Consider the following 24687-nt stretch of genomic DNA (forward strand, 5'->3'; position numbering starts at 1 on the left):
GAGCAACATATATAGAATGACAGAGGGAGAGAGAGCAACATATATCAAGTGAAAGAGAGAGTGACAGAGGGAGAGAGAGCAACATATATAGAGTGAAAGAGAGAGTGACAGAGGGAGAGAGAGCAACATATATAGAGTGAAAGAGAGAGTGACAGAGAGAGAGCAACATATATAGAGTGAAAGAGAGAGTGACAGAGGGAGAGAGAGCAACATATATAAAGTGACAGAGAGAGTGACAGTAGGAGAGAGAGCAACATATATCGAGTGAAAGAGAGTGACAGAGGGAGAGAGAGCAACATATATAGAGTGAAAGAGAGAGTGACAGAGGGAGAGAGAGCAACATATATAGAGTGAAAGAGAGAGTGACAGAGGGAGAGAGAGCAAGATATATAGAGTGAAAGAGAGAGTGACAGAGGGAGCGAGAGCAACATATATCGAGTGAAAGAGAGAGTGACAGAGGGAGAGAGAGCAACATATATAGAGTGAAAGAGAGAGTGACAGAGGGAGAGAGAGCAACATATATAGAATGACAGAGGGAGAGAGAGCAACATATATCAAGTGAAAGAGAGAGTGACAGAGGGAGAGAGAGCAACATATATAGAGTGAAAGAGAGAGTGACAGATGGAGAGAGAGCAACATATATAGAGTGAAAGAGAGAGTGACAGAGAGAGAGCAACATATATAGAGTGAAAGAGAGAGTGACAGAGGGAGAGAGAGCAACATATATAGAGTGACAGAGAGAGTGACAGTAGGAGAGAGAGCAACATATATCGAGTGAAAGAGAGTGACAGAGGGAGAGAGAGCAACATATATAGAGTGAAAGAGAGAGTGACAGAGGGAGAGAGAGCAACATATATCGAGTGAAAGAGAGAGTGACAGAGGGAGAGAGAGCAACATATATAGAGTGAAAGAGAGAGTGACAGAGGGAGAGAGATGAACATATATAGAGTGAAAGAGAGAGAGAGAGCAACATATATCGAGTGAAAGAGAGAGTGACAGAGGGAGAGAGAGCAACATATATCGAGTGAAAGAGAGAGTGACAGAGGGAGAGAGAGCAACATATATAGAGTGAAAGAGAGAGTGACAGAGGGAGAGAGAGCAACATATATAGAGTGAAAGAGAGAGTGACAGAGGGAGAGAGAGCAGCATATATAGAGTGAAAGAGAGAGTGACAGAGGGAGCGAGAGCAACATATATCGAGTGAAAGAGAGAGTGACAGAGGGAGAGAGAGCAACATATATAGAGTGAAAGAGAGAGTGACAGAGGGAGAGAGAGCAACATATATAGAATGACAGAGGGAGAGAGAGCAACATATATCAAGTGAAAGAGAGAGTGACAGAGGGAGAGAGAGCAACATATATAGAGTGAAAGAGAGAGTGACAGAGGGAGAGAGAGCAACATATATAGAGTGAAAGAGAGAGTGACAGAGAGAGAGCAACATATATAGAGTGAAAGAGAGAGTGACAGAGGGAGAGAGAGCAACATATATAGAGTGACAGAGAGAGTGACAGTAGGAGAGAGAGCAACATATATCGAGTGAAAGAGAGTGACAGAGGGAGAGAGAGCAACATATATAGAGTGAAAGAGAGAGTGACAGAGGGAGAGAGAGCAACATATATCGAGTGAAAGAGAGAGTGACAGAGGGAGAGAGAGCAACATATATAGAGTGAAAGAGAGAGTGACAGAGGGAGAGAGATGAACATATATAGAGTGAAAGAGAGAGTGACAGAGGGAGAGAGAGCAACATATATCGAGTGAAAGAGAGAGTGACAGAGGGAGAGAGAGCAACATATATCGAGTGAAAGAGAGAGTGACAGAGGGAGAGAGAGCAACATATATAGAGTGAAAGAGAGAGTGACAGAGGGAGAGAGAGCAACATATATAGAGTGAAAGAGAGAGTGACAGAGGGAGAGAGAGCAACATATATAGAGTGAAAGAGAGAGTGACAGAGGGAGAGAGAGGAACATATATAGAGTGAAAGAGAGAGTGACAGAGGGAGAGAGAGCAACATATATAGAGTGAAAGAGAGAGTGACAGAGGGAGAGAGAGCAACATATATCCAGTGAAAGAGAGAGTGACAGAGGGAGAGAGAGCAACATATATAGAGTGACAGAGGGAGAGAGAGCAACATATATAGAGTGAAAGAGAGAGTGACAGAGGGAGGGAGAGCAACATATATAGAGTGACAGAGGGAGAGAGAGCAACATATATAGAGTGACAGAGAGAGTGACAGAGGGAGGGAGAGCAACATATATAGAGTGAAAGAGAGAGTGACAGAGGGAGAAAGAGCAACATGTATAGAGTGACAGAGGGAGCGAGAGCAACATATATAGAGTGAAAGAGAGAGTGACAGAGGGAGAGAGAGCAACATATATAGAGTGACAGAGAGAGTGACAGAGGGAGAGAGAGCAACATATATAGAGTGAAAGAGAGAGTGACAGAGGGAGGGAGAGCAACATATATAGAGTGACAGAGAGAGTGACAGAGGGAGGGAGAGCAACATATATAGAGTGAAAGAGAGAGTGGCAGAGGGAGAAAGAGCAACATATATAGAGTGACAGAGGGAGAGAGTGCAACATATATAGAGTGACAGAGAGAGTGACAGCGGGAGAGAGAGCTAAATATATAGAGTGAAAGAGAGAGTGACAGAGGGAGAGAGAGGAACATATATAGAGTGAAAGAGAGAGTGACAGAGGGAGGGAGAGCAACATATATCGAGTGAAAGAGAGAGTGACAGAGGGAGAGAGAGCAACATATATCGAGGGAAAGAGAGAGTGACAGAGGGAGAGAGAGCAACATATATATAGAGTGAAAGAGAGAGTGACAGAGGGAGAGAGAGCAACATATATAGAGTGAAAGAGAGAGTGACAGAGGGAGAGAGAGGAACATATATAGAGTGAAAGAGAGAGTGACAGAGGGAGAGAGAGCAACATATATAGAGTGAAAGAGAGAGTGACAGAGGGAGAGAGAGCAACATATATCGAGTGAAAGAGAGAGTGACAGAGGGAGAGAGAGCAACATATATAGAGTGAAAGAGAGAGTGACAGAGGGAGAGATGGCAACATATATAGAGTGAAAGAGAGAGTGACAGAGGGAGAGAGAGCAACATATATAGAGTGAAAGAGAGAGTGACAGAGGGAGAGAGAGGAACATATATAGAGTGAAAGAGAGGGTGACAGAGGGAGAGAGAGCAACATATAGAGAGTGAAAGAGAGAGTGACAGAGGGAGAGAGAGCAACATATATCGAGTGAAAGAGAGAGTGACAGAGGGAGAGAGAGCAACATATATAGAGTGACAGAGTGAGAGAGAGCAACATATATAGAGTGAAAGAGGGAGCGAGAGCAACATATATAGAGTGACAGAGAGAGTGACAGAGGGAGGGAGAGCAACATATATAGAGTTAAAGAGAGAGTGACAGAGGGAGAAAGAGCAACATATATAGAGTGACAGAGGGAACGAGAGCAACATATATAGAGTGAAAGAGAGAGTGACAGAGGGAGAGAGAGCAACATATATAGAGTGACAGAGATAGTGACAGTGGGAGAGAGAGCAACATATATAGAGTGAAAGAGAGAGTGACAGAGGGAGAGAGAGGGACATATATAGAGTGAAAGAGAGAGTGACAGAGGGAGAGAGAGCAACATATATAGAGTGAAAGAGAGAGTGACAGAGGGAGAGAGAGCAACATATATCGAGTGAAAGAGAGAGTGACAGAGGGAGAGAGAGCAACATATATAGAGTGAAAGAGAGAGTGACAGAGGGAGAGAGAGCAACATATATAGAGTGAAAGAGAGAGTGACAGAGGGAGAGAGAGCAACATATATAGAGTGAAAGAGAGAGTGACAGAGGGAGAGAGAGGAACATATATAGAGTGAAAGAGAGGGTGACAGAGGGAGAGAGAGCAACATATATAGAGTGAAAGAGAGAGTGACAGAGGGAGAGAGAGCAACATATATCGAGTGAAAGAGAGAGTGACAGAGGGAGAGAGAGCAACATATATAGAGTGACAGAGGGAGAGAGAGCAACATATATAGAGTGACAGAGAGAGTGACAGAGGGAGGGAGAGCAACATATATAGAGTGAAAGAGAGAGTGACAGAGGGAGAAAGAGCAACATATATAGAGTGACAGAGGGAGAGAGAGCAACATATATAGAGTGAAAGAGAGAGTGACAGAGGGAGGGAGAGCAACATATATAGAGTGACAGAGGGAGATAGAGCAACATATATAGAGTGACAGAGAGAGTGACAGAGGGAGGGAGAGCAACATATATAGAGTGAAAGAGAGAGTGGCAGAGGGAGAAAGAGCAACATATATAGAGTGACAGAGTGAGCGAGAGCAACATATATAGAGTGAAAGAGAGAGTGACAGAGGGAGAGAGAGCAACATATATAGAGTGACAGAGAGAGTGACAGCGGGAGAGAGAGCAACATATATAGAGTGAAAGAGAGAGTGACATAGGGAGAGAGAGCAACATATATAGAGTGACAGAGGGAGAGAGAGCAACATATATCGAGTGAAAGAGAGAGTGACAGAGGGAGAGAGAGCAACATATATAGAGTGAAAGAGAGAGTGACAGAGGGAGAGAGAGCAACATATATAGAGTGAAAGAGAGAGTGACAGAGAGAGAGCAACATATATAGAGTGAAAGAGAGAGTGACATAGGGAGAGAGAGCAACATATATAGAGTGACAGAGAGAGTGACAGTAGGAGAGAGAGCAACATATATCGAGTGAAAGAGAGTGACAGAGGGAGAGAGAGCAACATATATAGAGTGAAAGAGAGAGTGACAGAGGGAGAGAGAGCAACATATATCGAGTGAAAGAGAGAGTGACAGAGGGAGAGAGAGCAACATATATCGAGTGAAAGAGAGAGTGACAGAGGGAGAGAGAGCAACATATATAGAGTGAAAGAGAGAGTGACAGAGGGCGAGAGAGCAACATATATAGAGTGAAAGAGAGAGTGACAGAGGGAGAGAGAGCAACATATATAGAGTGAAAGAGAGAGTGACAGAGGGAGAGAGAGGAACATATATAGAGTGAAAGAGAGAGTGACAGAGGGAGAGAGAGCAACATATATAGAGTGAAAGAGAGAGTGACAGAGGGAGAGAGAGCAACATATATAGAGTGACAGAGAGAGTGACAGAGGGAGGGAGAGCAACATATATAGAGTGAAAGAGAGAGTGGCAGAGGGAGAAAGAGCAACATATATAGAGTGACAGAGGGAGCGAGAGCAACATATATAGAGTGAAAGAGAGAGTGACAGAGGGAGAGAGAGCAACATATATAGAGTGACAGAGAGAGTGACAGCGGGAGAGAGAGCAACATATATAGAGTGAAAGAGAGAGTGACATAGGGAGAGAGAGCAACATATATAGAGTGACAGAGGGAGAGAGAGCAACATATATCGAGTGAAAGAGAGAGTGACAGAGGGAGAGAGAGCAACATATATAGAGTGAAAGAGAGAGTGACAGAGGGAGAGAGAGCAACATATATAGAGTGAAAGAGAGAGTGACAGAGAGAGAGCAACATATATAGAGTGAAAGAGAGAGTGACAGAGGGAGAGAGAGCAACATATATAGAGTGACAGAGAGAGTGACAGTAGGAGAGAGAGCAACATATATCGAGTGAAAGAGAGTGACAGAGGGAGAGAGAGCAACATATATAGAGTGAAAGAGAGAGTGACAGAGGGAGAGAGAGCAACATATATCGAGTGAAAGAGAGAGTGACAGAGGGAGAGAGAGCAACATATATAGAGTGAAAGAGAGAGTGACAGAGGGAGAGAGATGAACATATATAGAGTGAAAGAGAGAGTGACAGAGGGAGAGAGAGCAACATATATCGAGTGAAAGAGAGAGTGACAGAGGGAGAGAGAGCAACATATATCGAGTGAAAGAGAGAGTGACAGAGGGAGAGAGAGCAACATATATAGAGTGAAAGAGAGAGTGACAGAGGGCGAGAGAGCAACATATATAGAGTGAAAGAGAGAGTGACAGAGGGAGAGAGAGCAACATATATAGAGTGAAAGAGAGAGTGACAGAGGGAGAGAGAGGAACATATATAGAGTGAAAGAGAGAGTGACAGAGGGAGAGAGAGCAACATATATAGAGTGAAAGAGAGAGTGACAGAGGGAGAGAGAGCAACATATATCCAGTGAAAGAGAGAGTGACAGAGGGAGGGAGAGCAACATATATAGAGTGACAGAGGGAGAGAGAGCAACATATATAGAGTGACAGAGAGAGTGACAGAGGGAGGGAGAGCAACATATATAGAGTGAAAGAGAGAGTGACAGAGGGAGAAAGAGCAACATGTATAGAGTGACAGAGGGAGCGAGAGCAACATATATAGAGTGAAAGAGAGAGTGACAGAGGGAGAGAGAGCAACATATATAGAGTGACAGAGAGAGTGACAGAGGGAGAGAGAGCAACATATATAGAGTGAAAGAGAGAGGGAGAGCAACATATATAGAGTGACAGAGAGAGGGAGAGCAACATATATAGAGTGAAAGAGAGAGTGGCAGAGGGAGAAAGAGCAACATATATAGAGTGACAGAGGGAGAGAGTGCAACATATATAGAGTGACAGAGAGAGTGACAGCGGGAGAGAGAGCAACATATATAGAGTGACAGAGAGAGTGACAGAGGGAGAGAGAGCAACATATATAGAGTGAAAGAGAGAGGGAGAGCAACATATATAGAGTGAAAGAGAGAGTGACAGAGGGAGAGAGAGCAACATATATAGAGTGACAGAGAGAGTGACAGAGGGAGAGAGAGCAACATATATAGAGTGAAAGAGAGAGGGAGAGCAACATATATAGAGTGACAGAGAGAGGGAGAGCTAAATATATAGAGTGAAAGAGAGAGTGACAGAGGGAGAGAGAGGAACATATATAGAGTGAAAGAGAGAGTGACAGAGGGAGGGAGAGCAACATATATAGAGTGAAAGAGAGAGTGACAGAGGGAGAGAGAGCAACATATATCCAGTGAAAGAGAGAGTGACAGAGGGAGAGAGAGGAACATCTATAGAGTGAAAGAGAGAGTGACAGAGGGAGGGAGAGCAACATATATAGAGTGAAAGAGAGAGTGACAGAGGGAGAGAGAGCAACATATATCCAGTGAAAGAGAGAGTGACAGAGGGAGAGAGAGCAACATATATAGAGTGACAGAGGGAGAGAGAGCAACATATATAGAGTGAAAGAGAGAGTGACAGAGGGAGGGAGAGCAACATATATAGAGTGACAGAGGGAGAGAGAGCAACATATATAGAGTGACAGAGAGAGTGACAGAAGGAGGGAGAGCAACATATATAGAGTGAAAGAGAGAGTGACAGAGGGAGAAAGAGCAACATGTATAGAGTGACAGAGGGAGCGAGAGCAACATATATAGAGTGAAAGAGAGAGTGACAGAGGGAGAGAGAGGAACATATATAGAGTGAAAGAGAGAGTGACAGAGGGAGAGAGAGCAACATATATAGAGTGAAAGAGAGAGTGACAGAGGGAGAGAGAGCAACATATATCGAGTGAAAGAGAGAGTGACAGAGGGAGAAAGAGCAACATATATAGAGTGAAAGAGAGAGTGACAGAGGGAGAGAGAGCAACATATATCGAGTGAAAGAGAGTGACAGAGGGAGAGAGAGCAACATATATAGAGTGAAAGAGAGAGTGACAGAGGGAGAGAGAGCAACATATATCGAGTGAAAGAGAGAGTGACAGAGGGAGAGAGAGCAACATATATAGAGTGAAAGAGAGAGTGACAGAGGGAGAGAGATGAACATATATAGAGTGAAAGAGAGAGTGACAGAGGTAGAGAGAGCAACATATATCGAGTGAAAGAGAGAGTGACAGAGGGAGAGAGAGCAACATATATCGAGTGAAAGAGAGAGTGACAGAGGGAGAGAGAGCAACATATATAGAGTGAAAGAGAGAGTGACAGAGGGAGAGAGAGCAACATATATAGAGTGAAAGAGAGAGTGACAGAGGGAGAGAGAGCAACATATATAGAGTGAAAGAGAGAGTGACAGAGGGAGAGAGAGGAACATATATAGAGTGAAAGAGAGAGTGACAGAGGGAGAGAGAGCAACATATATAGAGTGAAAGAGAGAGTGACAGAGGGAGAGAGAGCAACATACAGTGGGGAGAACAAGTATTTGATACACTGCCGATTTTGCAGGTTTTCCTACTTACAAAGCATGTAGAGGTCTGTAATTTTTATCATAGGTACACTTCAACTGTGAGAGACGGAATCTAAAACAAAAATCCAGAAAATCACATTGTATGATTTTTAAGTAATTCATTTGCATTTTATTGCATGACATAAGTATTTGATCACCTACCAACCAGTAAGAATTCCAGCTCTCACAGACCTGTTAGTTTTTCTTTAAGAAGCCCTCCTGTTCTCCACTCATTACCTGTATTAACTGCACCTGTTTGAACTCGTTACCTGTATAAAAGACACCTGTCCACACACTCAATCAAACAGACTCCAACCTCTCCACAATGGCCAAGACCAGAGAGCTGTGTAAGGACATCAGGGATAAAATTGTAGACCTGCACAAGGCTGGGATGGGCTACAGGACAATAGGCAAGCAGCTTGGTGAGAAGGCAACAACTGTTGGCGCAATTATTAGAAAATAGAAGAAAATAGAAGAAGTTCAAGATGATGGTCAATCACCCTCGGTCTGGGGCTCCATGCAAGATCTCACCTCGTGGGGCATCAATGATCATGAGGAAGGTGAGGGATCAGCCCAGAACTACACGGCAGGACCTGGTCAATGACCTGAAGAGAGCTGGGACCACAGTCTCAAAGAAAACCATTAGTAACACACTACGCCATCATGGATTAAAATCCTGCAGCGCACACAAGGTCCCCCTGCTCAAGCAGGCGCATGTCCAGGCCCGTCTGAAGTTTGCCAATGACCATCTGGATGATCCAGAGGAGGAATGGGAGAAGGTCATGTGGTCTGATGATTCAAAAATAGAGCTTTTTGGTCTAAACTCCACTCGCCGTGTTTGGAGGAAGAAGAAGGATGAGTACAACCCCAAGAACACCATCCCAACCGTGAAGCATGGAGGTGGAAACATCATTCTTTGGGGATGCTTTTCTGCAAAGGGGACAGGACGACTGCACCGTATTGATGGGAGGATGGATGGGGCCATGTATCGCGAGATCTTGGCCAACAACCTCCTTCCCTCAGTAAGAGCATTGAAGATGGGTCGTGGCTGGGTCTTCCAGCATGACAACGACCCGAAACACACAGCCAGGGCAACTAAGGAGTGGCTCCGTAAGAAGTATCTCAAGGTCCTGGAGTGGCCTAGCCAGTCTCCAGACCTAAACCCAATAGAAAATCTTTGGAGGGAGCTGAAAGTCCGTATTGCCCAGCGACAGCCCCGAAACCTGAAGGATCTGGAGAAGGTCTGTATGGAGGAGTGGGCCAAAATCCCTGCTGCAGTGTGTGCAAACCTGGTCAAGAACTACAGGAAACGTATGATCTCTGTAATTGCAAACAAAGGATTCTGTACCAAATATTAAGTTCTGCTTTTCTGATGTATCAAATACTTATGTCATGCAATAAAATGTTAATTAATTACTTAAAAATCATACAATGTGATTTTCTGGATTTTTGTTTTAGATTCCGTCTCTCACAGTTGAAGTGTACCTATGATAAAAATTACAGACCTCTACATGCTTTTTAAGTAGGAAAATCTGCAAAATCGGCAGTGTATCAAATACTTGTTCTCCCCACTGTATATCCAGTGAAAGAGAGAGTGACAGAGGGAGAGAGAGCAACATATATAGAGTGACAGAGGGAGAGAGAGCAACATATATAGAGTGAAAGAGAGAGTGACAGAGGGAGGGAGAGCAACATATATAGAGTGACAGAGGGAGAGAGAGCAACATATATAGAGTGACAGAGAGAGTGACAGAGGGAGGGAGAGCAACATATATAGAGTGAAAGAGAGAGTGACAGAGGGAGAAAGAGCAACATGTATAGAGTGACAGAGGGAGCGAGAGCAACATATATAGAGTGAAAGAGAGAGTGACAGAGGGAGAGAGAGCAACATATATAGAGTGACAGAGAGAGTGACAGAGGGAGAGAGAGCAACATATATCGAGTGAAAGAGAGAGTGACAGAGGGAGAGAGAGCAACATATATCGAGTGAAAGAGAGAGTGACAGAGGGAGAGAGAGCAACATATATAGAGTGAAAGAGAGAGTGACAGAGGGCGAGAGAGCAACATATATAGAGTGAAAGAGAGAGTGACAGAGGGAGAGAGAGCAACATATATAGAGTGAAAGAGAGAGTGACAGAGGGAGAGAGAGGAACATATATAGAGTGAAAGAGAGAGTGACAGAGGGAGAAAGAGCAACATGTATAGAGTGACAGAGGGAGCGAGAGCAACATATATAGAGTGAAAGAGAGAGTGACAGAGGGAGAGAGAGCAACATATATAGAGTGACAGAGAGAGTGACAGAGGGAGAGAGAGCAACATATATCGAGTGAAAGAGAGAGTGACAGAGGGAGAGAGAGCAACATATATCGAGTGAAAGAGAGAGTGACAGAGGGAGAGAGAGCAACATATATAGAGTGAAAGAGAGAGTGACAGAGGGCGAGAGAGCAACATATATAGAGTGAAAGAGAGAGTGACAGAGGGAGAGAGAGCAACATATATAGAGTGAAAGAGAGAGTGACAGAGGGAGAGAGAGGAACATATATAGAGTGAAAGAGAGAGTGACAGAGGGAGAGAGAGCAACATATATAGAGTGAAAGAGAGAGTGACAGAGGGAGAGAGAGCAACATATATCCAGTGAAAGAGAGAGTGACAGAGGGAGGGAGAGCAACATATATAGAGTGACAGAGGGAGAGAGAGCAACATATATAGAGTGACAGAGAGAGTGACAGAGGGAGGGAGAGCAACATATATAGAGTGAAAGAGAGAGTGACAGAGGGAGAAAGAGCAACATGTATAGAGTGACAGAGGGAGCGAGAGCAACATATATAGAGTGAAAGAGAGAGTGACAGAGGGAGAGAGAGCAACATATATAGAGTGACAGAGAGAGTGACAGAGGGAGAGAGAGCAACATATATAGAGTGAAAGAGAGAGGGAGAGCAACATATATAGAGTGACAGAGAGAGGGAGAGCAACATATATAGAGTGAAAGAGAGAGTGGCAGAGGGAGAAAGAGCAACATATATAGAGTGACAGAGGGAGAGAGTGCAACATATATAGAGTGACAGAGAGAGTGACAGCGGGAGAGAGAGCAACATATATAGAGTGACAGAGAGAGTGACAGAGGGAGAGAGGGCAACATATATAGAGTGAAAGAGAGAGGGAGAGCAACATATATAGAGTGAAAGAGAGAGTGACAGAGGGAGAGAGAGCAACATATATAGAGTGACAGAGAGAGTGACAGAGGGAGAGAGAGCAACATATATAGAGTGAAAGAGAGAGGGAGAGCAACATATATAGAGTGACAGAGAGAGGGAGAGCTAAATATATAGAGTGAAAGAGAGAGTGACAGAGGGAGAGAGAGGAACATATATAGAGTGAAAGAGAGAGTGACAGAGGGAGGGAGAGCAACATATATAGAGTGAAAGAGAGAGTGACAGAGGGAGAGAGAGCAACATATATCCAGTGAAAGAGAGAGTGACAGAGGGAGAGAGAGGAACATCTATAGAGTGAAAGAGAGAGTGACAGAGGGAGGGAGAGCAACATATATAGAGTGAAAGAGAGAGTGACAGAGGGAGAGAGAGCAACATATATCCAGTGAAAGAGAGAGTGACAGAGGGAGAGAGAGCAACATATATAGAGTGACAGAGGGAGAGAGAGCAACATATATAGAGTGAAAGAGAGAGTGACAGAGGGAGGGAGAGCAACATATATAGAGTGACAGAGGGAGAGAGAGCAACATATATAGAGTGACAGAGAGAGTGACAGAGGGAGGGAGAGCAACATATATAGAGTGAAAGAGAGAGTGACAGAGGGAGAAAGAGCAACATGTATAGAGTGACAGAGGGAGCGAGAGCAACATATATAGAGTGAAAGAGAGAGTGACAGAGGGAGAGAGAGGAACATATATAGAGTGAAAGAGAGAGTGACAGAGGGAGAGAGAGCAACATATATAGAGTGAAAGAGAGAGTGACAGAGGGAGAGAGAGCAACATATATCGAGTGAAAGAGAGAGTGACAGAGGGAGAAAGAGCAACATATATAGAGTGAAAGAGAGAGTGACAGAGGGAGAGAGAGCAACATATATCGAGTGAAAGAGAGTGACAGAGGGAGAGAGAGCAACATATATAGAGTGAAAGAGAGAGTGACAGAGGGAGAGAGAGCAACATATATCGAGTGAAAGAGAGAGTGACAGAGGGAGAGAGAGCAACATATATAGAGTGAAAGAGAGAGTGACAGAGGGAGAGAGATGAACATATATAGAGTGAAAGAGAGAGTGACAGAGGTAGAGAGAGCAACATATATCGAGTGAAAGAGAGAGTGACAGAGGGAGAGAGAGCAACATATATCGAGTGAAAGAGAGAGTGACAGAGGGAGAGAGAGCAACATATATAGAGTGAAAGAGAGAGTGACAGAGGGAGAGAGAGCAACATATATAGAGTGAAAGAGAGAGTGACAGAGGGAGAGAGAGCAACATATATAGAGTGAAAGAGAGAGTGACAGAGGGAGAGAGAGGAACATATATAGAGTGAAAGAGAGAGTGACAGAGGGAGAGAGAGCAACATATATAGAGTGAAAGAGAGAGTGACAGAGGGAGAGAGAGCAACATATATCCAGTGAAAGAGAGAGTGACAGAGGGAGAGAGAGCAACATATATAGAGTGACAGAGGGAGAGAGAGCAACATATATAGAGTGAAAGAGAGAGTGACAGAGGGAGGGAGAGCAACATATATAGAGTGACAGAGGGAGAGAGAGCAACATATATAGAGTGACAGAGAGAGTGACAGAGGGAGGGAGAGCAACATATATAGAGTGAAAGAGAGAGTGACAGAGGGAGAAAGAGCAACATGTATAGAGTGACAGAGGGAGCGAGAGCAACATATATAGAGTGAAAGAGAGAGTGACAGAGGGAGAGAGAGCAACATATATAGAGTGACAGAGAGAGTGACAGAGGGAGAGAGAGCAACATATATAGAGTGAAAGAGAGAGTGACAGAGGGAGGGAGAGCAACATATATAGAGTGACAGAGAGAGTGACAGAGGGAGGGAGAGCAACATATATAGAGTGACAGAGGGAGAGAGAGCAACATATATAGAGTGAAAGAGAGAGTGACAGAGGGAGGGAGAGCAACATATATAGAGTGACAGAGGGAGAGAGAGCAACATATATAGAGTGACAGAGAGAGAGAGAGCAACATATATCGAGTGAAAGAGAGAGTGACAGAGGGAGAGAGAGCAACATATATAGAGTGACAGAGGGAGAGAGAGCAACATATATAGAGTGAAAGAGAGAGTGACAGAGGGAGAGAGAGGAACATATATAGAGTGAAAGAGAGAGTGACAGAGGGAGAGAGAGCAACATATATAGAGTGAAAGAGAGAGTGACAGAGGGAGAGAGAGCAACATATATCGAGTGAAAGAGAGAGTGACAGAGGGAGAGAGAGCAACATATATAGAGTGAAAGAGAGAGTGACAGAGGGAGAGAGAGCAACATATATCGAGTGAAAGAGAGTGACAGAGGGAGAGAGAGCAACATATATAGAGTGAAAGAGAGAGTGACAGAGGGAGAGAGAGCAACATATATCGAGTGAAAGAGAGAGTGACAGAGGGAGAGAGAGCAACATATATAGAGTGAAAGAGAGAGTGACAGAGGGAGAGAGATGAACATATATAGAGTGAAAGAGAGAGTGACAGAGGGAGAGAGAGCAACATATATCGAGTGAAAGAGAGAGTGACAGAGGGAGAGAGAGCAACATATATCGAGTGAAAGAGAGAGTGACAGAGGGAGAGAGAGCAACATATATAGAGTGAAAGAGAGAGTGACAGAGGGAGAGAGAGCAACATATATAGAGTGAAAGAGAGAGTGACAGAGGGAGAGAGAGCAACATATATAGAGTGAAAGAGAGAGTGACAGAGGGAGAGAGAGGAACATATATAGAGTGAAAGAGAGAGTGACAGAGGGAGAGAGAGCAACATATATCGAGTGAAAGAGAGAGTGACAGAGGGAGAGAGAGCAACATATATCCAGTGAAAGAGAGAGTGACAGAGGGAGAGAGAGCAACATATATAGAGTGACAGAGGGAGAGAGAGCAACATATATAGAGTGAAAGAGAGAGTGACAGAGGGAGGGAGAGCAACATATATAGAGTGACAGAGGGAGAGAGAGCAACATATATAGAGTGACAGAGAGAGTGACAGAGGGAGGGAGAGCAACATATATAGAGTGAAAGAGAGAGTGACAGAGGGAGAAAGAGCAACATGTATAGAGTGACAGAGGGAGCGAGAGCAACATATATAGAGTGAAAGAGAGAGTGACAGAGGGAGAGAGAGCAACATATATAGAGTGACAGAGAGAGTGACAGAGGGAGAGAGAGCAACATATATAGAGTGAAAGAGAGAGTGACAGAGGGAGGGAGAGCAACATATATAGAGTGACAGAGAGAGTGACAGAGGGAGGGAGAGCAACATATATAGAGTGAAAGAGAGGGTGACAGAGGGAGAGAGAGCAACATATATCCAGTGAAAGAGAGAGTGACAGAGGGAGAGAGAGCAACATATATAGAGTGACAGAGGGAGAGAGAGCAACATATATAGAGTGAAAGAGAGAGTGACAGAGGGAGGGAGAGCAACATATATAGAGTGACAGAGGGAGAGAGAGCAACATATATAGAGTGACAGAGAGAGAGAGAGCAACATATATCGAGTGAAAGAGAGAGTGACAGAGGGAGAGAGAGCAACATATATAGAGTGACAGAGGGAGAGAGAGCAACATATATAGAGTGAAAGAGAGAGTGACAGAGGGAGGGAGAGCAACATATATAGAGTGACAGAGGGAGAGAGAGCAACATATATAGAGTGACAGAGAGAGTGACAGAGGGAGAGAGAGCAACATATATAGAGTGAAAGAGAGAGTGACAGAGGGAGGGAGAGCAACATTTATAGAGTGACAGAGAGAGTGACAGAGGGAGGGAGAGCAACATATATAGAGTGAAAGAGAGAGTGGCAGAGGGAGAAAGAGCAACATATATAGAGTGACAGAGGGAGAGAGTGCAACATATATAGAGTGACAGAGAGAGTGACAGCGGGAGAGAGAGCTAAATATATAGAGTGAAAGAGAGAGTGACAGAAGGAGAGAGAGGAGCATATATAGAGTGAAAGAGAGAGTGACAGAGGGAGGGAGAGCAACATATATAGAGTGAAAGAGAGAGTGACAGAGGGAGAGAGAGCAACATATATCCAGTGAAAGAGAGAGTGACAGAGGTAGAGAGAGCAACATATATAGAGTGACAGAGGGAGAGAGAGCAACATATATAGAGTGAAAGAGAGAGTGACAGAGGGAGGGAGAGCAACATATATAGAGTGACAGAGGGAGAGAGAGCAACATATATAGAGTGACAGAGAGAGTGACAGAGGGAGGGAGAGCAACATATATAGAGTGAAAGAGAGAGTGACAGAGGGAGAAAGAGCAACATGTATAGAGTGACAGAGGGAGCGAGAGCAACATATATAGAGTGAAAGAGAGAGTGACAGAGGGAGAGAGAGGAACATATATAGAGTGAAAGAGAGAGTGACAGAGGGAGAGAGAGCAACATATATAGAGTGAAAGAGAGAGTGACAGAGGGAGAGAGAGCAACATATATCGAGTGAAAGAGAGAGTGACAGAGGGAGAGAGAGCAACATATATAGAGTGAAAGAGAGAGTGACAGAGGGAGAGAGAGCAACATATATCGAGTGAAAGAGAGTGACAGAGGGAGAGAGAGCAACATATATAGAGTGAAAGAGAGAGTGACAGAGGGAGAGAGAGCAACATATATCGAGTGAAAGAGAGAGTGACAGAGGGAGAGAGAGCAACATATATAGAGTGAAAGAGAGAGTGACAGAGGGAGAGAGATGAACATATATAGAGTGAAAGAGAGAGTGACAGAGGGAGAGAGAGCAACATATATCGAGTGAAAGAGAGAGTGACAGAGGGAGAGAGAGCAACATATATCGAGTGAAAGAGAGAGTGACAGAGGGAGAGAGAGCAAAATATATAGAGTGAAAGAGAGAGTGACAGAGGGAGAGAGAGCAACATATATAGAGTGAAAGAGAGAGTGACAGAGGGAGAGAGAGCAACATATATAGAGTGAAAGAGAGAGTGACAGAGGGAGAGAGAGGAACATATATAGAGTGAAAGAGAGAGTGACAGAGGGAGAGAGAGCAACATATATCCAGTGAAAGAGAGAGTGACAGAGGTAGAGAGAGCAACATATATAGAGTGACAGAGGGAGAGAGAGCAACATATATAGAGTGAAAGAGAGAGTGACAGAGGGAGGGAGAGCAACATATATAGAGTGACAGAGGGAGAGAGAGCAACATGTATAGAGTGACAGAGGGAGAAAGAGCAACATGTATAGAGTGACAGAGGGAGCGAGAGCAACATATATAGAGTGAAAGAGAGAGTGACAGAGGGAGAGAGAGCAACATATATAGAGTGACAGAGAGAGTGACAGAGGGAGAGAGAGCAACATATATAGAGTGAAAGAGAGAGTGACAGAGGGAGGGAGAGCAACATATATAGAGTGACAGAGAGAGTGACAGAGGGAGGGAGAGCAACATATATAGAGTGAAAGAGAGAGTGGCAGAGGGAGAAAGAGCAACATATATAGAGTGACAGAGGGAGAGAGTGCAACATATATAGAGTGACAGAGAGAGTGACAGCGGGAGAGAGAGCTAAATATATAGAGTGAAAGAGAGAGTGACAGAGGGAGAGAGAGGAACATATATAGAGTGAAAGAGAGAGTGACAGAGGGAGGGAGAGCAACATATATCGAGTGAAAGAGAGAGTGACAGAGGGAGAGAGAGCAACATATATCGATGGAAAGAGAGAGTGACAGAGGGAGAGAGAGCAACATATATATAGAGTGAAAGAGAGAGTGACAGAGGGAGAGAGAGCAACATATATAGAGTGAAAGAGAGAGTGACAGAGGGAGAGAGAGGAACATATATAGAGTGAAAGAGAGAGTGACAGAGGGAGAGAGAGCAACATATATAGAGTGAAAGAGAGAGTGACAGAGGGAGAGAGAGCAACATATATCGAGTGAAAGAGAGAGTGACAGAGGGAGAGAGAGCAACATACAGTGGGGAGAACAAGTATTTGATACACTGACGATTTTGCAGGTTTTCCTACTTACAAAGCATGTAGAGGTCTGTAATTTTTATCATAGGTACACTTCAACTGTGAGAGAAGGAATCTAAAACAAAAATCCAGAAAATCACATTGTATGATTTTTAAGTAATTAATTTGCATTTTATTGCATGACATAAGTATTTGATACATCAGAAAAGCAGAACTGAATATTTGGTACAGAAACCTTAGTTTGCAATTACAGAGATCATACGTTTCCTGTAGTTCTTGACCAGGTTTGCACACACTGCAGCAGGGATTTTGGCCCACTCCTCCATACAGACCTTCTCCAGATCCTTCAGGTTTCGGGGCTGTCGCTGGGCAATACGGACTTTCGGCTCCCTCCAAAGATTTTCTATTGGGTTCAGGTCTGGAGACTGGCTAGGCCACTCCATGACCTTGAGATGCTTCTTACGGAGCCACTCCTTAGTTGCCCTGGCTGTGTGTTTCGGGTCGTTGTCATGCTGGAAGACCCAGCCACGACCCATCTTCAATGCTCTTACTGAGGGAAGGAGGTTGTTGGTCAAGATCTCGCGATACATGGCCCCATCCATCCTCCCCTCAATACGGTGCAGTCGTCCTGTCCCCTTTGCAGAAAAGCATCCCCAAAGAATGATGTTTCCACCTCCATGCTTCACGGTTGGGATGGTGTTCTTGGGGTTGTACTCATCCTTCTATTCCGCCAAACACGGCGAGTGGAGTTTAGAGCAAAAAGCTCTATTTTTGTCTCATCAGACCACATGACCTTCTCCCATTCCTCCTCTGGATCATCCAGATGGTCATTGGCAAACTTCAGACGGGCCTGGACATGTGCTGGCTTGAGCAGGGGGACCTTGCGTGCGCTGCAGGATTTTAATCCATGACGGCGTAGTGTGTTACTAATGGTTTTCTTTGAGACTGTGGTCCCAGCTCTCTTCAGGTCATTGACCAGGTCCTGCCGTGTAGTTCTGGGCTGATCCCTCACATTCCTCATGATCATTGATGCCCCACGAGGTGAGATCTTGCATGGAGCCCCAGACCGAGGGTGATTGACCGTCATCTTGAACTTCTTCCATTTTCTAATAATTGTGCCAACAGTTGTTGCCTTCTCACCAAGCTGCTTGCCTATTGTCCTGTAGCCCATCCCAGCCTTGTACAGGTCTACAATTTATCCCTGATGTCCTTACACAGCTCTCTGGTCTTGGCCATTGTGGAGAGGTTGGAGTCTGTTTGATTGAGTGTGTGGACAGGTGTCTTTTATAAAGGTAACGAGTTCAAACAGGTGCAGTTAACCCTTTCACACGTACCATCACACGGGTGTGATCGTTCTACAGTGGTCCCTGAAGCGTACGATCACACCCGTGTGATTAGAACACTCATTTAGAACGCTCGTTTAGAACGGCCAGTTTCGAATGACGCAACAATCAGCATTTGAGCTGGCCACACTTTTTTCAGAAACTATTTACACAAACACAGTCCTTACAAAGTTGTCCAGAATGTGAGCAGTTTATTTTGGGATGCAATGTTCAGATATTCACAGAAGTATATATAGCATAACACAATCATCCTAACCGGAAAAATGTAGGCTACATTTGTCCAAGCGCTAACTGAGGAAAGATTGACCCAACACAAGCAGTAATATTTTCTAACTCTCGGCTGACATAAACTACAATATGAATTAGCTAATAGCAATTATTATGTATAATTAATCACATCACGGGTGAGCTCACCATTGATCTAAATAATTAGGTAAAACACTTTATAGAAATCGAAAGTAATCCGACGATTAGTTTCAGCGCGCAGCCATGCATTTGTTCCTCACAGAAACCGAAGATAATAAGAGAAGACAAGATGAGTTTGGTCTGTTTATAGTATGCATGTTGAAGGGGTGTGTCAATCACTGTCGTTCACATCCCACCCTTCATTTCCGGAAGTCCTCAAAAAATGAGTGAACTCTTACTCACCTCATTTTGTTATAACATCTTTGGTCAAACAGACGATTACGTGAAACCCAGAATGCATTGTATGTCAACAAACATGGCTACACAGCTGGAATTAGCTTAGCTCATCATAATCAGTACAACCTTCAAAAAAGTATTTTACACACATAATATGTGCCCATTACAATCTGTGCAAGAATCGGAATGCATGATTTGTCACATAGAATTGAAAACATGTGAATAAAACAGTAAATACACAAATAATTGCCACACAAAACATTTTCTGATAGTGATTTATTGAGACAAGTGGCGCGTGCCGGCAGTCAACCACGTACCCTCTCACTCTAAACCATTCAGTGTTGTTGTTTATGTATGTAGATAGTGAGCTAAGCTGTAGCATTAGCAATAACTTTCAAAAGGAGACAATTCACAAATGTGGAAATTATGGAGATTTTGAGTCTGAAAGTCAGGAATCAGATTCTGACAGTGAGGAGCTGCCCCCCAACCTTGTAGCCATTGAGAACCCTGAATCTGAGGACCCCTTGTCCACTGACAAAGTCCCAGTTCCATTAGAAGATGCTGGTGGTGATGGTGGCAGACTGACAGTGGATGAAGTACAGGAGTTCTGTGGTAGCTGGAAGGCTGCCAGCCATTTCACCCCTCCTGGCCCTGCTGATTGTGTTGATGAGTCCCAGTCTGGAGTGCAACGCCCCTTGCCATTTCCATCTGAGGCAGAGTGCTTCAAGTTGTTTCTGACAGAGGAGCTAGTGGGAGACATAGTAGAGACCAATCGCTATGCCTTGGAGCTACAGGATAAGAGAGAGCCAGTGTAACGGATGTGAAATGGCTAGCTAGTTAGCGGGTAGGCGCTAATAGCGTTTCAATCAGTTACGTCACTTGCTCTGAAACCTTGAAGTAGTGGTTCCCCTTGCACAGCAAGGGCCGCGGCTTTTGTGGAGCGATGGGTAACGATGCTTCGTGGTGTTGATGTGTGCAGAGGGTCCCTGGTTCGCGCCCGGGTATGGGCGAGGGGACGGACGTAAAGTTATACTGTTACACCAGGAGTGGGGGGACAACCACAATTAGTGAAATGTATACATTCCTGGTGACAGTAAAGAAGAACTCCCTAAGAGAATACTGGAGCAGAGATCCTATGTTTGCAACTCCCTTCTTTGCCACCCTCTTTTCCCAAGACTGCTTTCTAGTTCTGCTGCTATGACTGCATTTCATCATCAACGCTACTGCCATCCTAAATGACCCGTTATACAAAACAAGAGATGTCAACAGCTGGCAGTAAAGTGCCATGACAAACGAGATGTCCATGTCCTCTCCACTGTCCATACAGCAACCATGTCGGCCACAGGGAAGGTGAACCACCTGACGGGAGAGAGAAACAAACCAGACAGAGAAACATCAAACCAGACTGCGTGCTTGACTATTACCTCAAAATGGGGGCAGTGGATAAGGCCGACATGATAAACAGCTTTGTGGAATGAACTCAGAAAACGACCAAGTGGTATAAGATATTTTTCCAGGGTAGCGTCAAAATACAACATGCCAATACTTCTGACGCATTTAGCATTGTTTTACAGAGCTAATAGAATAATGTAACTAGCTACATAAGCACGATTGAATATAACACCATAAAAGGTGAGTAACATGAGTAACGTTACCTAGCGTGTCCGCGGTTATAAGGAATATACACAAATATATTATGCTCCATACACACAGTGAGCTACAGTAGAAACGGTAAAACACGACACAGAAACTATTATAACGTAATTAGGCACTTACTTTGATAGAAACGCAGTCTGGATTTGAAGATGGGTGTCTGTAGTGACGCCTCTAGCACTGAGACGCTGTGCCACTTGGGAGTCAAAAGGCCAGGGTAGCTTCAACATACAACACATGCTTATACATCCGTGACGCAATTAGCATTGTTTTCCAGAGCTAATAAGACTGTAGCTAGATACCTAAGCATTGGGTATATCACCATACATGTTATGAAATGAGTAACGTTACATCGCGTGTCCGCGGTTATAAGGAATATACACAAAAACATGATGCTACAGTAGAAACGACATAACACGACATGCAGAAACTATTATAACGTAATAAGGCACTTTGATAGAAACGCACACATTTCCAAAGTTATTATTGGTAACGAAAACAACTTTGATTGCGATGCAGGCGACAGGTGGAAAATATGAACACGTGTATGCAGGACGGCAGATGAGTAAATGTCTGCAGACTTGAACTGCACAAACAATTGAGAAGTGTTTGGGGAATTTTGTCCGGGTCAGAAATGTCAAAAAAATTAATTGGTCCGCAAAAGTAAAAATGACTACTTTTATGTGAATGAATGAGGCGGAACACACCTCATTTCAAGCTGTTATTATAAAATAAAAAACTGTTTAGAAAATAATTTAAAATGGACAAATAAAACAGGCGGCGTGCTTTGGTTTGAGGGCAGCGCAGATTAAATGTACTGTTGCATAACAATCACATTCTGGAATTGGAGAGAACGTTCTAACATCACGTGCATAAAACAACTCACGCTGGGGCGACCGTTACAGATATTTGGAACTCACGCATGAAAGGGTTAATACAGGTAATGAGTGGAGAACAGGAGGGCTTCTTAAAGAAAAACTAACAGGTCTGTGAGAGCCGGAATTCTTACTGGTTGGTAGGTGATCAAATACTTATGTCATGCAATAAAATGCAAATTAATTACTTAAAAATCATACAATGTGATTTTCTGGATTTTTGTTTTAGATTCCGTCTCTCACAGTTGAAGTGTACCTATGATAAAAATGACAGACCTCTACATGCTTTGTAAGTAGGAAAACCTGCAAAATCGGCAGTGTATCAAATACTTGTTCTCCCCACTGTATATAGAGTGAAAGAGAGAGTGACAGAGGGAGAGAGAGCAACATATATAGAGTGAAAGAGAGAGTGACAGAGGGAGAGAGAGCAACATATATAGAGTGAAAGAGAGAGTGACAGAGGGAGAGAGAAACATATATAGAGTGAAAGAGAGGGTGACAGAGGGAGAGAGAGCAACATATATAGAGTGAAAGAGAGAGTGACAGAGGGAGAGAGAGCAACATATATCGAGTGAAAGAGAGAGTGACAGAGGGAGAGAGAGCAACATATATAGAGTGAAAGAGAGAGGGAGAGCAACATATATAGAGTGACAGAGAGAGGGAGAGCTAAATATATAGAGTGAAAGAGAGAGTGACAGAGGGAGAGAGAGGAACATATATAGAGTGAAAGAGAGAGTGACAGAGGGAGGGAGAGCAACATATATAGAGTGAAAGAGAGAGTGACAGAGGGAGAGAGAGCAACATATATCCAGTGAAAGAGAGAGTGACAGAGGGAGAGAGAGGAACATATATAGAGTGAAAGAGAGAGTGACAGAGGGAGGGAGAGCAACATATATAGAGTGAAAGAGAGAGTGACAGAGGGAGAGAGAGCAACATATATCCAGTGAAAGAGAGAGTGACAGAGGGAGAGAGAGCAACATATATAGAGTGACAGAGGGAGAGAGAGCAACATATATAGAGTGAAAGAGAGAGTGACAGAGGGAGGGAGAGCAACATATATAGAGTGACAGAGGGAGAGAGAGCAACATATATAGAGTGACAGAGAGAGTGACAGAGGGAGGGAGAGCAACATATATAGAGTGAAAGAGAGAGTGACAGAGGGAGAAAGAGCAACATGTATAGAGTGACAGAGGGAGCGAGAGCAACATATATAGAGTGAAAGAGAGAGTGACAGAGGGAGAGAGAGGAACATATATAGAGTGAAAGAGAGAGTGACAGAGGGAGAGAGAGCAACATATATAGAGTGAAAGAGAGAGTGACAGAGGGAGAGAGAGCAACATATATCGAGTGAAAGAGAGAGTGACAGAGGGAGAGAGAGCAACATATATAGAGTGAAAGAGAGAGTGACAGAGGGAGAGAGAGCAACATATATCGAGTGAAAGAGAGTGACAGAGGGAGAGAGAGCAACATATATAGAGTGAAAGAGAGAGTGACAGAGGGAGAGAGAGCAACATATATCGAGTGAAAGAGAGAGTGACAGAGGGAGAGAGAGCAACATATATAGAGTGAAAGAGAGAGTGACAGAGGGAGAGAGATGGACATATATAGAGTGAAAGAGAGAGTGACAGAGGTAGAGAGAGCAACATATATCGAGTGAAAGAGAGAGTGACAGAGGGAGAGAGAGCAACATATATCGAGTGAAAGAGAGAGTGACAGAGGGAGAGAGAGCAACATATATAGAGTGAAAGAGAGAGTGACAGAGGGAGAGAGAGCAACATATATAGAGTGAAAGAGAGAGTGACAGAGGGAGAGAGAGCAACATATATAGAGTGAAAGAGAGAGTGACAGAGGGAGAGAGAGGAACATATATAGAGTGAAAGAGAGAGTGACAGAGGGAGAGAGAGCAACATATATAGAGTGAAAGAGAGAGTGACAGAGGGAGAGAGAGCAACATATATCCAGTGAAAGAGAGAGTGACAGAGGGAGAGAGAGCAACATATATAGAGTGACAGAGGGAGAGAGAGCAACATATATAGAGTGAAAGAGAGAGTGACAGAGGGAGGGAGAGCAACATATATAGAGTGACAGAGGGAGAGAGAGCAACATATATAGAGTGACAGAGAGAGTGACAGAGGGAGGGAGAGCAACATATATAGAGTGAAAGAGAGAGTGACAGAGGGAGAAAGAGCAACATGTATAGAGTGACAGAGGGAGCGAGAGCAACATATATAGCGTGAAAGAGAGAGTGACAGAGGGAGAGAGAGCAACATATATAGAGTGACAGAGAGAGTGACAGAGGGAGAGAGAGCAACATATATAGAGTGAAAGAGAGAGTGACAGAGGGAGGGAGAGCAACATATATAGAGTGACAGAGAGAGTGACAGAGGGAGGGAGAGCAACATATATAGAGTGACAGAGGGAGAGAGAGCAACATATATAGAGTGAAAGAGAGAGTGACAGAGGGAGGGAGAGCAACATATATAGAGTGACAGAGGGAGAGAGAGCAACATATATAGAGTGACAGAGAGAGAGAGAGCAACATATATCGAGTGAAAGAGAGAGTGACAGAGGGAGAGAGAGCAACATATATAGAGTGACAGAGGGAGAGAGAGCAACATATATAGAGTGAAAGAGAGAGTGACAGAGGGAGAGAGAGGAACATATATAGAGTGAAAGAGAGAGTGACAGAGGGAGAGAGAGCAACATATATAGAGTGAAAGAGAGAGTGACAGAGGGAGAGAGAGCAACATATATCGAGTGAAAGAGAGAGTGACAGAGGGAGAGAGAGCAACATATATAGAGTGAAAGAGAGAGTGACAGAGGGAGAGAGAGCAACATATATCGAGTGAAAGAGAGTGACAGAGGGAGAGAGAGCAACATATATAGAGTGAAAG

General features: G+C 43.9%; 1 long non-coding RNA gene across 1 annotated transcript in view; it reads right to left on the reverse strand.

The window, feature by feature from the left end:
• LOC139583847 (uncharacterized) overlaps nt 1-21629 on the reverse strand; it is a 92757-nt gene extending 71128 nt beyond the window's left edge. The window contains exons 1-2 of the long non-coding RNA XR_011676631.1: nt 21042-21629; nt 18465-20624 (exon numbers count right to left, since the gene is read on the reverse strand). This is a non-coding gene — a long non-coding RNA (uncharacterized lncRNA). The remainder of the gene's footprint in view (nt 1-18464; nt 20625-21041) is intronic.
• Nucleotides 21630-24687: the final 3058 nt, after the last annotated feature.

This window comes from Salvelinus alpinus, chromosome 8, assembly GCF_045679555.1.
Source record: "Salvelinus alpinus chromosome 8, SLU_Salpinus.1, whole genome shotgun sequence".
NCBI classification, from domain to species: domain Eukaryota; kingdom Metazoa; phylum Chordata; class Actinopteri; order Salmoniformes; family Salmonidae; genus Salvelinus; species Salvelinus alpinus.